Consider the following 17,230-nt stretch of genomic DNA (forward strand, 5'->3'; position numbering starts at 1 on the left):
TGATTCTTTTACAACTATCTTAAAATGCACTTTTTCTGATTGTTTGGAGGGTCCCTTATAGGCGTCGTTCTAAATTGATCTATAAAGGCACCTGATAATTGCACTCATGCGAAACATTTTTGTAGTAACTTGGCGTGGTACAACTTCTCAATAGTGACGGCGCTTTTCCGACGAGTTTTTGATGTCGTATATGATTGTTTTCGACGTAGTGGGGATTCTCAAAAGAGTCCCCAAATTCAAAAAATGTTGGCAGGGTTGTAACAATAGTGATGGCAAAATACTATCACAGTTGGTGATTGTTGCCGTGTCACTTACGTGTCTGTGGTAGCGATGAGGATGAAATGGAACTTGGAAATGCTGCCAGGTTGAATTTCTCGCGGTTGGTAATGATACGGGCCACCGTAATGGCCAATGGTCACCTCCCACTCATATTCATAATGGGGGAAATGTCCTAATTACAGTATTGAAGCCCTGACAAACCATACTAACATATCGACCGAAGACCATCAACATTCCACTGAATTTAGCGCCATCGCACTCGGCAATCTCTGGATCGCAAACCTTTGGACTGGGCATTTTGGCTCTTAGAAATAATGACGTGGTGGGGATTTTCAGAAGTGGCGTCAAATTCAAAAAATATTAGCAGGGTAATAACAATGTTTTCAGCACGGAGTTATTGGGTTTAATCGAATAATTTATAAGAAGCTATAACAAAATATCAAAGTGGCTATTCTAACAATAGTGATGGCAAACGGCTTTCAATTTTTTTTTGGTATATTTCTAACATCGCAGCACTGCATTTCAAGTTCCATTTCAAAGTTCCATTTCTTCCTCATTGCTACCACAGACTCAAAAGTGACACTGCAACAATCGCCAACTGTGATGGGGGAAGCGTATGAAAAAGTATGAAATATACATGAAAATATTTTGCCATCACTATTGTTAAAAGAGCCATTTTATATTTTGTGATACACCAAGCGCATCTACGATCCGTGTTTGCGTTATAAACCCACATATATATAGTTTCAATAAATAAAGTATTTCTTAATTCACATTGCAAATGCCGCCATGCTATAAACGTCAGTTTTTCAACTCGAAAAATAAACATCGTACCACAAATGGAAAAAGTTTCGCTAATTTTTCGCATTTTTTGGTTTTGTATGAAGTTTCAACGCGAAAACCGAACAGTGTACCGGCCTTTAATGAAGTTAGTATTTTCCTTTTATATTTTAAAAATATGCACTTTTTCTATAATATATAACTTTATTATTTTTTTAGCATATAAAATATAACTATTTTATATGCTATATTTCTTCATAAAATTAAATTTTTTTAAATAAAAATCTCTACGAACTCACCCAATATTCCTCTGCGTAGAATTAATACGAACGCTATACGCCAATGAATATATTTAGGCTTATGCCAAAACCTGTTCTACCACTTTATGCCGCCAGCAATGTACTAACGCCGTAACACCTATGAAACTTGGTTGTGTGCTGTTTTTATTGTGTCGTCGTTGAAGTTACACGTATTGACTCGGACGCCGGAATTCGATTTGTTCCACAAAAACCGCTTGAGTTTTAAAGAAGGAAATTATCAACAATTGAGATTTTAGCAAAGTAAATTTAATATCGCTAAATAAATGTTAATAAATACGAAAACGCATGAAATGTGAAGTGACGATTGTTATTCATTCAATTAGCGCAATTAGGTTTCTCCTGTGTATGTATGTGATTCAATGGTAGTAACACATAATTTCCCCAAGTGGAAAGGGATGCAGAAAAGTCCCCACCAATAAGAAATATAAAATGTAAATTGTTGATTAAGCGTGACGTGTAATGGTAAAATTGAGATTATAATCAACACATCAGCATTGACAATCGAGAATAATTAATAAAAAAGATATTGGTGTTTGTTAAACAAATAAAAAAGTCAAAGCTTAACAATTTTGCCGATACCTGATTTTTTGGTGAAGCTAGCAGCAGCAACCACAGTGTACAGTGTAATGGTGAATTGTGATGATGGGGGAGCTGCTGCAAACCTAGTAAAACAAAACAAAAAATCGAGCTGATGTTCTTTATATAGCTGCTATTGTTTCTATTGTTGAGTTGTGTAAATTGAAAATAAAAACAACAACGTTTTAATCCAAATGCTATGTACATGAAATTCACCAAAAACCAAATAAAATAATAATTATTAAGCAAAAAAAATGTTAATTGTCAATCTTTTTCGAATGAAATCTATGTACTATATCACCTATGCTGAATGAATTGTTTAGATCTGGCCTCTGCTAACCACTGTATACATTGTTATTGTAATTGGATAAACAAGTCTGTGAATGTGTCCGGTACTTAATAACCCCAATTTAAATAAAAAAGATACACGAAAGTAATCAAATTAATGTGATTTAGTAACGCATTCCTCATGGTAATCTTGTAATTGTGACAGTTTATATCCCCCATCGGCCGGCAAGAAAATATTAATGAGAGAGAGAACAATATAAGAGATCGTATATACTCCCCCCTCGACAAACACAAAACAATTGTAATCAAAATGTCGTTATTTGCGCAATTTTTTGGAAAATCTAAAATTTTTTCCTTGGAATCCATCGAAATATTCTTCAACAATTTATATTACTTTGGTTATTCTGTCTTATCTATCATTTATTTACCTAATGTTTTCCGGTTTCGGTCGTGTCGGTTGTGATTTAAGTGTTTCGTTTTCTTTCAGGTTTTGTTAAAAAATGAATCCATAAAATACTATAATAAACTTAAAATATACATTAAAAAAACTGTATAATTTTTTATTATTGCTATTAGGCAAAGACATTGCGATCATCACCATAGAACTTATCAATATAAAAATTATTAGAGGCAGATTTACGAGTGCCATTGTTGCTGTTGCAGAATACAACACTCAGGTAAGTTAATAATATTCTATTTTTATTGCACAGTGTAGTAGTTAATATGAAAGTTAAAAGAGTTCAATTGTGAAAAAATAATAATAATAAAAATCATCAACCTTACAACTTGCAAATTTTGTTTTTTTATGAATGAGAACGACATTGTAATAATTGGGGATTTTCCAAATCTGTTAAGTAGCACTACAAGCCGCTAATAGACTGAAATTTTAAAAACATTAGCATTTTTGCGAACAAAATATTCCATTTCGTTCGATGTTTTGTGGTACATCAGCTTGTATGTTATCCACAAAGATGAAATGCGTCCAGAATAATCTAGTAGTGAGGCGAGTAGGTTTGAGTGGGCAAGCGAAAAGGTAATGCGTGTTGTGTGACCATTGATTACAGATGGGATACATGTCAGCTACGCTGTTACCAATCACTGATAAGTAGCAACTGCCCTAGGCTGCTTTTCGTTGGGCCAAAGTTTCCTTAGTCTACCGTGGGAGGTACTACTTTGACAACATAACATATAGTTGTGACTGTACACCGGGATGATCTTAGGTTAAAGTGGCAGCCCGATTAAGATTCAGGCTCACTTAGACTATTCAGTCCATTGTGATAATGATCTTGGTCTCCACTTAAAGTGATCCACGGAGACATCCTGTCTCTCTGCTTTAAGGACAGCGTTCTGGCAGGCCTCTGTGTAATTCCACTGCTTGTCTGAGGTGTCCACAGTGGCGCTGCATAGTTTACCATTGACCGACCTTGACAGAAAAAAATATCTTCCATTTTTTTATTCAAATTTGAATTGAATTAAAAAAATTCAATTAACAATTTAATTGTTTCAACAAATATTTTAATTGAAACAAAAATCAATCACAAAAATTAATAGTATCAATAAAAAATTTTAATTGACTTTGGTGAATGATACTATCATTTATTTTATTCAATAATTAATCGGATCAATTAATTTCGTGATTGAAGACAACAAATATTTTTTCCGTGTTATAAGTCAACGAGGTTTTTTTCTGCACCCCAAGTGCTACATGTAAGGGACTTGAGGACCTTGTTTCTACCGCGGAGAAATTGTAGGGGCACTTGACTTTCGTCATTGACTATGACATTCAATTGCCTGCATACCTCTGCCGTCCATGTAGTGAATAGAGTGGCTGAGGATTTTGGAGGCAGATATCCTCAAATTTCTTGCAGTGAAACAACTGCTAAGATTAGCAAGTTAGTCGTTTAATCGATCGCAAATGTCATCAACAATGGATTATGATTGTACAGTCGTCCGCAATCCCAACGCCGCCAGGAAGAGGTAGGTCTTTGCTTCTAATCCCCAAATTCCACATACGACTGGGGCCCGCACAGAGAATTCAGAATTCAAGGCCCGACCGGGAGTAACTATACTGCCAGACTGTTCGATGGTCTTGAATCATATACCTTCGATATGTCAAGCTCCACGGGAATCGTACTATGACACGGCTAGGGCTGACTGAGTCCTCCATTTATATATGCTGAACTCGCTTGCACAACTATTGTGGTGCTATGTACTTTCCGGAATCCATGTTTATGGTTGGCAGCTGGAAATCTCTCTAAAAGTCTGGGGAGGATTCGGTTTAAATTGGAGTTTTTGAGGATGAAAACTTCCTGGTTTGATGGCAAGAGATAGTAAACTACATACGATACAGCTTTTTTTATTGAAATTTACTTAAACGGATTAACAAAAAATTTTAAATCAAGGGTACACCGTGGTGCAATGGTTAGCATGCCCGCCTTGCATGCACAAGGTCGTGGGTTCGATTCCTGCTACGACCGAACACCAAAAAGTTTTTCAGCGGTGGATTATCCCACCTCAGTAATGCTGGTGACATTTCTGAGGGTTACAAAGCTTCTCTAAGTGGTTTCACTGCAATGTGGAACGCCGTTCGGACTCGGCTATAAAAAGGAGGTCCCTTGTCATTGAGCTTAACATGGAATCGGGCAGCACTCAGTGATAAGAGAGAAGTTCACCACTGTGGTATCACAATGGACTGAATAGTCTAAGTGAGCCTGATACATCGGGCTGCCACATAACCTAACCTAACCTAAGGGTACATTTTTACCATCCTCATATCAATTAACATCCTACCTTCAAGAACGATACTATGTTTGATTTTCGCCTTGAAAATTTCGTTTTACTTTTTTATAGCTTCATGTTTGGTGTAACTTCCCTACTTTCAGTCCGGTTTATTTATAGAATTGGAGTACTGCGACTAACGCACTTCCACTGTCCTGCCGAAGGCCACTAATTCAATGTGAACAATTTTGTCCCAATAGTACCCCAATGCATTTTCTTTAGATTATTTATTTTTTTTTTTTTTTCATATTATTTTTTAAATTTCTGATCACTGTGCATATTTGTTGAAATCTCTATTCTAATAATTGTATCTCTCTCACATATCTATCTACTCTTATGACCACAAAATCAGTGAATTAAATGTAATTATAACCACTTGAACCGGTTTTCACATTATCTCTTTGATCACAATTGCACATTGCCAACGGTCGCCAATGTCGTAGTTGGCTGTCATAAATCTTTTACTTACGCTCTGTATTCTCTCTCACTCTCCCTTTGGCTTTGATAAACAAAAACCCTACTTTGTGGATAGTTTTCTATTGTCGTCTTACATCTCTATGATCCCCTCTTTATATATGAAAATGGGTGTGTGTGTGAGTGTGTATATACGCCCCCTTAAAATACACTTTCTTATTTACATTCAATTCAATTGAATTTGTTGTAGGCTTTATTGTGGCAGCAACATAACAGATATGCTATGTTTTGTTTGAGAACTGCGGGTTTGCTTCAAATTTTCTAATTCTTACAACTGAAATTTGTTATTTGTGAATGTTTTCTCATTCATTTAGTCGGTCATTCGTCTTATTGTTGTTGATGTTGCCAAGCATACTGATTGTTAAGGTGTGTTGCTATTGCTTGAAGATTGACACTCATGTATCATGTCTTTGAAATGTAAAGATAAACTTTCTCATTTTCTTCGATGAGCATTACACTCAAGGAAAATTTATTCAGCCTTGTTACAGTCTTCATGAGCTGAAAAAATAGGTCCCAAATAACAAGTGGGAGATTTTCATTGACTTGTTAATCGTCACATTATAGGACTGTGTGTTTATGAATCTAAATGCACTCATATCTTATAGCTCAATACTTGTACGCGTTTTCTGGATGAGCATATTTAGGGATTTGTTGTGCTAATCATCTGCCTAATTCACTTTGTAGTCCATACAGCATACTTCTTACATTTCTCCGTCATTTATAGTTTGCAAAGCATCACTCAGATGACATTTGTTAATGAATTTTTCACGCGCTTCATATATTTGATTTGGATATATCATGTTATTTTCTAAAACTGGTTTCATCCATATAATACAAAAAAATAAAGGTTAATACACTCGAATGAATTTCAACGGATTCGTATAAATTTGAATACATTTTATTATACACAATATAATAAAAATATGCAACCGGCTTCACACAAGATTTGCATGGTTGGTTGATGACGACAGGTTTTTGGAGCAAACTTCTATTGAAGTTAGTAGGTCATTAAATTTTTTTTTAATGGCGTTACAAATATTTTTCGGTGAAAGTATTACCAATATAAAAAGGCAAGCCTTATTTTTTATATAATTTCGAGATGGGTAGGAAATAATGATTCATATGTTTTTTATCCAAAATCTTTTGTCCATGACAAGATCATGTTAGTTATTATTCAAATTATTGGGTCCAAGTCAGTCTACACCATGCTACTATGTCGGTCGCGATTGTCCATTTTCTTATATTTGCATAGAATATTGCATAGAACATTTAATTTCAAGTATTAAATTTTTTATTGGGTGTATTTCTATCAGATGTGTATTCGTTTTGTCTTCTTATCACATTTTCATACGGAATTCCCAAAGTTTATATGCGTCTTATCAAGTCTAAATTATTTGTAAGAGAGATGTTTTCCCTTCTGTTCATAGCAAGATGCTCATTTCATGTAGATTGATGTTTTCTTATCAGTTGGAAATATTTTCCACAAAGTATATAATTAATAAATATTTCAAATGTCAGAGTCAAGTTCTAACAGAAATGGGTTTCCAGGAAGCATAGTAGATGTAAAACAAAAAAAAAACTATAATCGCTACGATTTAAAATGTGACTCATGCAGTTTTTGGAGTATCTTGTTCTTTGTATTTTATATTTTATGTTATAAATAAAAGCTTCTACAAATATATTTGAATTCTTAAATCCATTTAAATCGTATAAATTGGAGAACTTAGCTAAGTATAGATAATGGCGTATTTTCTATTTTTAATGTTTCTGCAAGGGTTGCCTCTTTCGGATATTTCGGATTGGACAAACATAATGTTGAAATTGCCTACTGACAACTCTATCGTTAAACTTGACATTTATATTGCAAGATCTTCATGTGACCTATCGTGAAATTGATACACCCTTAGACATTAGTGAGGTTATCTAACCTAACTTAACCTAGACATTAGTAAGTGGGACCACCATACAATCATTATTGCATAACCGTCAAAAAAATTTGTTCGCGTTTTGTCAATCGCTCAATAACAGGCTCGTGTCGATTTGTCAAAAGAAATGTTCCAACAATACGATCGCGTCTATGTCATGGTGACAGGTGATGAATCGTGGATTCACGCGAATGAGCCCGAAATTAATAACAGTCGACTGTTATGTGTTGCAAGATGAGACAAATCCAACACAAGTTGATCGTGAACGAAGCACATCCTAGCAAATGTTTTTTTTCGGAATCGTACCACTGGAACAATGTAGAACAATAAATTCTGAGTGGTACGAAACATTTATTTACTACTTTTCTTCCAAGAAATCAGGAAAACCAACCGCCGAAGACAAATAACTCTTCACCACAAGAATGCGAGCTCTAACCCATTGGCTGAAACAACTGCCCTTTTGAGCACTCAAAACATCGAGTTGATAGGTCATCCGCCGTATATTCCTGACATGGCACCGAATTATATACTGTACGTAAAAAATAAAATAAGAGGTCAACGTTTTTGGATACCTGAAGAAGCGATTGATGCGTTCAGAATTCACGGTTTGGTGATACCTCAATCAGAGAGGAAAAAATGCTTTGACAATTGTTTTAATCGAATGCAAAAGTGTATAGATCTTAATGGGGAATATTTTCAAATAGAATAAAGCGATTATCGATTATTAATACTTATTTTTGTCCTCTAATCTCGAAGTATAAAAGGCAACCCCCGAAAAAACAGAGGTGGCTCAACAGTTGGTTGTTGAAGTGCAAATGAAGTAATTCTTGGTTTTGTACTTCAGAGGATATATTTTATCGCTATATATATATATATACAGTGAAATCTCTGAAAGTTGGAACCCACCGTCGCGTAAATTTTGTCCACTTTAGAGTGGCGTCCAGACATGAGATATTAATTTTAATGTGTTAGTATAGCAAACGTCCCCAGGCAACTCTCCATGTTTGGGAGGTGTCCGGTTTTCAGAGTGTCCGAGTTGAAGAGGTTTCACTGTATTTAACAATTAGCAGATACGACTTCATTTTTAACTGTTATAAAAAATATATAAATTTGTAATTGTTTGTAATTTTAAAAATCCAAAAAAATCACTTTGGGTTGAGTGAATTACCCGAATTTATTCTGATAATTGGTTGATAGTTTTGCTGCAAGTAGAGGATGCTGATGAGGAATGTGGTAATTCCGAAACAGCTGTACATCCAACCATCTTGCAGTCTATAGGGCTTTGCCCAAATAAATTTGACAAGCATACTTTTCCTCTGTTGGTTAAGCTACACTTGTAGTTTAGTCAATGCATGGCTTTAAGCTGAGATAAAAAAAACAATAACGATTGAAGAGAAGCCAACAATAACAAACAAAACGAAAAAATCCAAAATTTTGAATTTCATTGTAAAGAATTCAAATTTAAAAATATATAAAAAAATTATGTGCGAGTTTAGACAATTTTTTTCAGAAGTTTAAAAATATATTTTCTCTGATTTTCAGTTTTTTCTCTGTGTCATTTGTTGTCCCCATTATGTCCTCTCTTGAACAAGGTTTTATTTTCCAATTAAACATTGTTTTGTTTTTTCATTTCTATTTCAAAAATTGACTTTGTTGATTACAAATGCTTTGATGAATTTGTTTGCGGTGATGAAATGTTGCAATCTTATTTAAACTGATTGTATTTTTGAAAGCTACCTTGTCATCTCTTTGGCTTTGTTCTATAATCGTAAATCCAATATGCGCTTCTCACCCAATGACGTTTATTGAGAACATTCATCATTGTTACGTTATTTGTTCTTTACGCTTCGCTCTATGTCTTTTTGTGAGTGTGCTAGCAAAGATAATACTACATTTCTCTTCTCATAGCAGCTATAGATGTCGTAGTGGGGGTGTTTACACTAACCGATGAGATAACTGCGAAAGTTAACAGTGGGTAAATAAGACACCAGTTTACAGGAATCGGAAAAGGTTTGAAATCATTTTGATAATAATTCAACTGATATCACATCACATAACATACCATGTCAATATTTAATATTTGTGCATTATTATGTATACTAAATATGTGTTATCGCCTCCTTCTTTGAAAATGATTTAATTGTATGTGGCCACTCAACTACTTGATGAGTTTCTTTTGAGAGAAAATCACTTATTTTGACATTTAAATATCTAGGCAGTCATCATGTACTCGTATGTATATCTTATGTTTGTTTTGTGGCATGTGTTGTTTGTTTACCCTTCATCCCAGAGATCCCCCTTGAAGTAACAACAAATATGTATATTTTTTTGTGGTCTTCGTTGCATCTCAACTTGTGTGTTGAGCGGCTTTTTATGAACAACCTGTTCTTTATAATGCCTTGTCTTTGTCTCTCCACCTAGGTAACAGGTAAATTGTCTTTTGTTCTCTCACTTTGGAATGTGCCGTGCCGTAAGCCCTAGGTGTCAATTGTGTACAACGTACATATAATATGTACATAAGAAGATTGTCAAACGGGGTGGCTTGTGTGTTTTGCCCTCTCACTATTGTGAATGATTTTGTAAGAATTGTGTCTGGCAGCTATAATTAAAAAAGGTATGGCATATATAGGGTAAATGTTCCATACTCAAAGTGACAAACAATTGCAATTGATTTCTACCTTTAATATTATTATTAGATTTTTTTTATTTGGGAAGAACCAAGATCCTCCCACAGAAAATGCTGCGCCATGTATAAGGAGATTCTGGCGCCATATGATAAGAACTGGATCTGTGTAGTTAAAATAGAGAACATATTTGGGACGACATTTTGGAAGTGCTTTTAAAGTTGTGCTTTGGGAGCCACCGTGGTGCAATGGTTAGCATGCCCGCCTTGCATCCACAGTGGCGTGCACAGAAAAAAAAGCATACCCGGTTCCAAAGAGTTTGTTTTTACTTTAAAAAATTTGGTATTGATTCCGAGCCAAAGAAGCGGAGAATACAAGTAAGGATACTTTTAAGACACAATTCTCTTTTAAATTTAGGTTTTGTGTACTTGCTTCTAGGAAACAAATTTTAATTTTTCGCTTTCTCAGCTTTTTTTCTTCATATGCTATCAAAGTCCTTTAAAAACGAGTTAACGGCAACTTTATTTTCCAAATTAGGACTCGACTTCCAGTAGAAATTATACTATGTTTCAAGTAAAAAACTTCTTTAAAATAAAGTTTTGAAAAACATGTCCTATATTTGAACGATTTTTTGCTTTGTAGTCAAGATGCAAAAAGACAACTATTTAAAGACAATTTCATTAAATTTAAAGAATTTTTCTGAATTATTAAAGTCAAGTTGACCTTAGCATATAAATTTTTTCTTTCATGTTAAGATACCCATTTTTAAGTCAAATCACTTAATTATAAGGACTATATGACTTCATTGAAAAGTTTATCGACTTTTGGACAAGGAAAATAATTTTATTTTAGAGAAATGCGTCTTCTACGCTAAGCAAAATTTGTATTCGTATTTTAAAGACATGAAATCTTTGACCTCTCGACAATATTTTTTTCAGTGTGGGTTCAAACCCAGTTTCGACCATATAGTTTTTCAGCGGTGGATTATCCCACCTCAGTAATGCTGGTTGTTGTTGTTGTTGTTGTAACAGTTTATTGTGATCTCATCCATTTCATGTTATACGCTTGGTACATCAGCTTGTTGGCAGATCAAGGAACTCTGCGACTAAGATGGGGTGTGTCTAGAGTGATCTGGTGGTAAGTCGGGTTGGTTTGGCTGGGCAAGAGAAAAGATGACGCGTGTCGTGTGGCCCTTGGTTTCAAATTGGACAAACGTCAGCTACGCTGCTATCAATCACCGATAAGTAGGAATTGAGGCGGCTGCACTTGCCTGATCTTAATTGGGCCAAAACTACCCTAGTCTGCCGTGGGAGGTCTCTTTCCTCCGGTGCTATGGGCGGTGGTCGGACTCCAAGAACAGGATTAACCTTGTAGCTTCTCACCGCTTCAGCTACAGTATCCTCATGAATCCTGTTCAAACCTGCCTGGTACGCTGCTTGATCTAGAGGCTCTCTTTTATAGCGCTGGATCTCGCGCTCTAGATTATGTATATCAACCCTTACGTTCCTGGGTGGTGGTTGTGTATCCATAAGATGGTGGTTTGGATGATTACTGCGATAACAACCCAGGAGATACTGCTTTGACAACATGTAGTTGTGTCTTCGCACAGGGATGATCTTTGTCTCCACATAAAGGTGATCCAGGGGTGTGCTGCGGAGACACCCAGTCGCAGTTCTAAGAGCAGCGTTCTGGCAGGTTTGTATGTTATTCCACTGCGTATCACTGGTCTGCGGTGTCCACACTGGCGCTGCATAGTTTACCACTGACCGGCCAATTGCCTTATAAGTAGTTAGCAAGGTTTCTTTGTCCGCACCCCAAGTACTGCCGGCTAGTGACTTGAGGACCTTGTTTCTACCACGGAGCTTATTACAAATTGCAGTGGCATGGGCAGATGACCTAAAAAGGCTGTCGAATGTGACCCCAAGAATGGTCGGAATTATTACTCCATCGACTCTGATATTCAACTGCCTGCGCACTTCTGCCGTCCATGTAGTAAATAGTGTGGCTGAGGATTTGGTGGGGGATATCCTCAAGTTTCTCGCAGTGAAATAACTGGTAAGATTAGCTATGTAGACGTTCAACCGATCGCAAATGTCATCAACATTGGGCCCAGATGCCAAGATTGTACAGTCATCCGCATATGATACAATCTCGACGCCGTCAGGAGGGGGTGGAATCGAGGACATGTAGAGGTTAAACAGTGCCGGAGATATCACCCCACCTTGGGGAACTCCCTGTTTAACTCTACGCGGTCTTGACTTTCTGTCCCTGAATTCCACGTACGACTGGCGTCCACACATATAATTCAGCACCCAACGCTTCGCTCCTGCCGGTAGGGACGTATTCTCGATGTCCTCAAATAGTGTGGCATGGTTGACCGTATCGAATGCTTTCGATAGGTCAAGCGCCACGAGGACCGTCCTGTGACACGGCCTGGGCTGGTTAAGTCCCTTATTAATATGTGTCGAAATGGCATGTAAGGCTGTTGTCGTACTATGTACCTTACGGAATCCATGTTGATGGTGGGCAGCTGGAAAATTCTCCACAAGGCTGGGGAGGAGTAATGCCTCAAGTGTCTTGGCTACTGGCGAAAGAAGAGATATCGGTCTGTACGATTCACCTTTGCTTGAATCTTTGCCCGGTTTCAGTAGTGGAATCACCCTTCCCATTTTCCAGACATCGGGTATAATGTGTGATTCCAAAGACAAATTGAGGAGTCTGGTCAGGTACTCAACTCCCAGTATTCCCAGATGCTTTAGCATTAGCATTGAAATTCCGTCAGGGCCCAGCGCCTTAGATGGTTTCGCGCTGTTGATGACATTGGTAACTTCGGTTGCAGTAAATTGTGGTGTGTCATCGGCTCGGAGACCACGTACACGACGGGTGGCTCTCCTTTTCGCTCTATCACTCTCGGGATGCTCGACAAACTGTCGGTTGAAGTATTTGGCGCACCTCTTCGGATCAGTCACAGTCACGTCGCCAAATGTGACTGAAATCCCATCATCCCTTGTGGAGGGGTTCGAGAGGGCTCTAACTGTTGACCACAATTTACCAGTTCCTGTTCCTAAGTTACATTGGTTTAGGTGCTCTAACCAAGTGTTCCGCTTGTGCTCGTCGACTATCTTACTAATCTCTAGATTTAGTTCTCTGATTCTAGGATCAGCAGGGTTAGCACGACGGCGTTCATCACGCTCGTCTGCGAGTCCCGCCGCTTCGGCTGGGAAGTTGGGCCTCACCTGGGCAATTCGACCAGCGGGTATGAAGCGAGCGGCTGCTGCGTTGATGATGTCCCGGAACTCCCTCTGGGCAACATGAACATGTGAGGGGGACGGGAGCTCACTGAAGCGGCGATCGGTGTATTCTCTGAAGCCTTCCCAGTTGGCTTTCTTTTGATTAATAAACGTCCGGCGTTCAGAGGTTATGAAATCGGAGGGTCGGTTGATGGTGAGAATTATGGGGAGGTGGTCCGAACCCAATGAAATGACGGGTTGCCAGGAGACGTCATTTATCAGACCAGGCGATGCTAACGATAAATCTGGCGAACTGCTGCAGTCACCCATAATTCTCGTGGGGGCCTCTTCGTTCACCGTGCAAAATGTGGAGTCGTCTATCTGCTCTGCCAAAGCTATGCCCCTCTGGTCATTACCCAGGAGAGAATGCCAAAGTTCATGGTGGGCATTAAAATCTCCTAGAACCAATCGGTTATGCCCGCTCAACAACCACTCAATGTTTGGGCTATAACCAGGAGCACAGCTACCAACCGGCGGTATGTACACATTGTATAGCTCTATCTCGGCAGCCCCACACTTAACTGCTACCCCCATACATTCCATGTACGGGTCATTAGTGTCTAGCACAAGCGTGATAGGTCTATACTGCACGGAACGGTGTAATATGAAAGCCAGGCCACTACCTCCATTTCTTGTGCGATCCTTCCGTAGGACATTGTACCCATCACAATGTCGTAGGCTGCAGGTGGGATTCAGCTTTGTTTCCTGGATCGCCGCGACCCTTATCCTTTTCCGATTCATAAAGTCTACGATCTCACTAATCTTACCACGGAGCCCGTTGCAATTAAATTGCAAAAATGATGCACTCTCCGGAACTGGTACAACAATATTCGGTGTAAGATGCTGCGGCGGAGAATATTGTTGTGCGGGAGAAGTCGGTGGGGTCACATAATCAGATGACCCACTGCTGCTGTCATTGGCACAGCATCCTGCCACGAAGTCAGTTTGACTATACTCCCGCAGCGATGTTAGGCCGGAGCAGTTCCGGAAGTGCACCCATTCCATGCACAGGTTACACCTCACCGAAACCGAGCGATGGTGAATTCGATTTCGGCAGACGGCACAGTACCATGGTCCGGGGTTTTCCTCTATCCCGGCTCGGACCAAAAGCAGGCGGAGAAGGCTCCCCGGGATGCACCTTCTCCAACACGAAAAAACGGACGAGACAACACGTACACTGAGGTGGCAGCCGCTGGCCGATAGCTGGTATCCATCGGGTCAATCCGGTGCGTAGAACCCGCCGCCGTGGGATTGAGTAATGCTGGTGATATTTCCGAGTTTTGGAACGCCATTCGGACTCGGCTATAAAAAGAAGTTCTCTTGTCATTGAGTTTAACATAGAATCGGGCTACACTCAGTGATACGCGAGAAGTTCACCACTGTGGTATCACAATGGACTGAATAGTCTAAGTGAGCCTGAAATATCGGGCTGCCACTATACCTAACCATTAGCGTAGCTAGACAATTTTCCTAGGGGGGGCTATAGCCCCCCTAGCTAAAATTTATAGACTGAACTTATAGGTTCAATTAATGTTTTATTTCATAAAATTGAATAAAAAATTAGACATCAAAATAACTCGACAAACAATTTATAATAAAGCAACTACAAATAGTTCCACACTTTTCCCAGAAAAAAAATTGTGAGTTGTTCTAAAGAAACAACTTTAAAAGTACTTCCAAAAATGTCCTCAATTATTTTAACTACACAGGAAGTTTTTTACTTAATTTTTTTCATATTTTAATGTGTAATTTTTTGTTTTCTTTTTTTTAAAATAGTTTAAAAAAAGAGTAAGAATAAATAAATTGGTACACATTATTCAAATTTTGCCACAAAACTGCTAAATCCATTATAGAAAAATCGATAATTTTGGAAATCATTCCAGGAAAAACGTTTCAAACAAGCGTCAGACTGCATTAAAAATCATAAAAACAATATAAAAATGATTTATTTGGGAAACAAATTTTTAATTCACATTCAAAACACTGAATTCGGATCTCACCTTAAGAAGTGATGCAAATTCATTACAACGGCTGTTGAAACGGTGGACATTTGTCCTATGACAAGCTCATATTACATTCATTGCTTCTCCGTCAATTTTGCACCACTTCTAGACCCAAAAAGAACATTTTCACTACTTTTTTGGCAACGCTTTTTCGCAGCATTATTAAGATATTAATTTATGAAAGAATAGTTTTAATATCAACTACTATTTTTTTAATTAAATTGACTAAACTAAATCAATCATAAGTTCAACCACAGCTTTATTTCATAAATATCTGACTTCAAACATTGCCATCGGCAACTGCTACCACAACCCAAGTAATTCGATTGTTCATAAAAGTCTTTAGCGGAAATTTGTGCGATTGTATATACTTGTTTAATTTTCATAAAAATTAAAAAAACTATTGACATTTATTGAAAAATGGAAAATCATAAATAGAGTTTCAAATTCTGGGGGGGGCTAACATTTTTCTGGGGGGTCTAAGCCCCCTCCCCAGAGGCCTTCCTACGCTTATGTACCTAACCTAACGCAAAGTTGTGCCTTAGAAGAACTTCCAAATTATTTTGCTGGGAATGTATGCAGGTCCCACTAATGCCTAAGGTTGTTTCAATGTCACGATAGGCCACTTGACGATCTTGCAATATCAGTTGGCGCATAGCGTCAATGATTTCCGGAACAACAACTGATTTTGACGACCTTCATGAAATTTGTCTTGGAGTAAACTACGACCTCGTTTTAATTTACCATACCATCGATAAACATTGGATCTTGACGGAGATTCATCGCTAAGAGAGTTGTTACGAATTTATTCACGTCAAAAATTTTAAAAAATAATCGCACGAATTTGTTCACGATTTAATTCCATTTTTTGGGCGAGATGAATCTTTTAACCCTAGGATAGGCGATAAGCTTTCGATCACTAAGCGCTCAACGTCAAATTTGGTTAAGTTGCTGTAAACAACATAAATAGCGCTCATATCTCAAAAAGTTCTGAATATTTATAATCTCAAAAATGTCTAGCTTTACGATAGATCTGTCAGCTGGCAGATTGGAACACTAGAGTTGTCCACGAAGCCTACCTTAAGATGAACTCGTTGATCTTTTCGTGGGGTACCTAATCGATTCACCTACCGAGAACCCAAAACTCTAAATAATGACAAAATTAAATGTGCGTTATAGCATTTACCTGGGGATTTTCGCCTTTTCCAGATTCTACTATTGCTAGGGCTAAGGAGGATAAATGTATACTTTAATGTGCTATCTTACGGGTTAACATAACATGAAAATTGAGACTTAATTGAAATCATATCAAAATATTTCAGTGTCTGTGTTAATAGCACTTTGATATTGTAGCACCAACCGTTAGGTCTTTTGAGCTGAGCAATAAACATGTCATAATTGAATTTTAAACATTTGTTTTTTTTCTTGTTGTCTATTCCAAATCAGCAAATATATGTCTTCCGCCTACAGAAGTACGTGCTAAAATCAACTTCAGGTTTTACATTCTCTTTAGCTGTTTTTTGAGTTTGTCTTGTTGCACCAGTTCTTTTGTCTTTTGTTTTTTTTTTTGTTCATGAATAGTCTGTTGCGGTTTTACATCAAACTGGAAATAAATTCATTCTATTTTCCGGTTTTCAGCAAAAAAAAAAATTCTATTGAACACAACTAAAACTTCTCAACAAGCATTTCAGCAGACCAACAAACATGAATGAGACATGATATCATGTTGGAGTACGGACATTCTGGTTTCGTTATTGTTCTTGCCGTATTTTTTTTATTGCATTTTTCCACCAATGTAAATTTTTATTTTTGCTTCAACCAAAAGCTGAATTTCACCACAGACAGAGGAGTGTCATGTCATTTTGGAATGTGGTGGTGAAGGGTTACACTCTA

The 17,230-nt window shown here is 37.6% G+C and overlaps 1 protein-coding gene across 4 annotated transcripts in view; it reads left to right on the plus strand.

The window, feature by feature from the left end:
• The first annotated feature begins 1,499 nt into the window (after nucleotides 1–1,499).
• Nucleotides 1,500–17,230, plus strand: part of Pgant5 (polypeptide N-acetylgalactosaminyltransferase 5) — a 186,222-nt gene continuing 170,491 nt past the window's right edge. The window contains exons 1-2 of one of the 4 annotated variants that reach the window (XM_075297278.1): nucleotides 1,500–1,619; nucleotides 2,731–2,920. The gene's annotated coding sequence lies outside the window, so the exon portion shown is untranslated. Of the gene's footprint in view, nucleotides 1,727–2,730; nucleotides 2,921–17,230 lie in introns of all 4 variants that reach the window. The other 3 variants (XM_075297281.1, XM_075297276.1, XM_075297277.1) reach the window with 3 other exon arrangements.

This window comes from Haematobia irritans, chromosome 2 (genome assembly GCF_050003625.1).
Source record: "Haematobia irritans isolate KBUSLIRL chromosome 2, ASM5000362v1, whole genome shotgun sequence".
In the NCBI taxonomy this organism is placed as follows: domain Eukaryota; kingdom Metazoa; phylum Arthropoda; class Insecta; order Diptera; family Muscidae; genus Haematobia; species Haematobia irritans.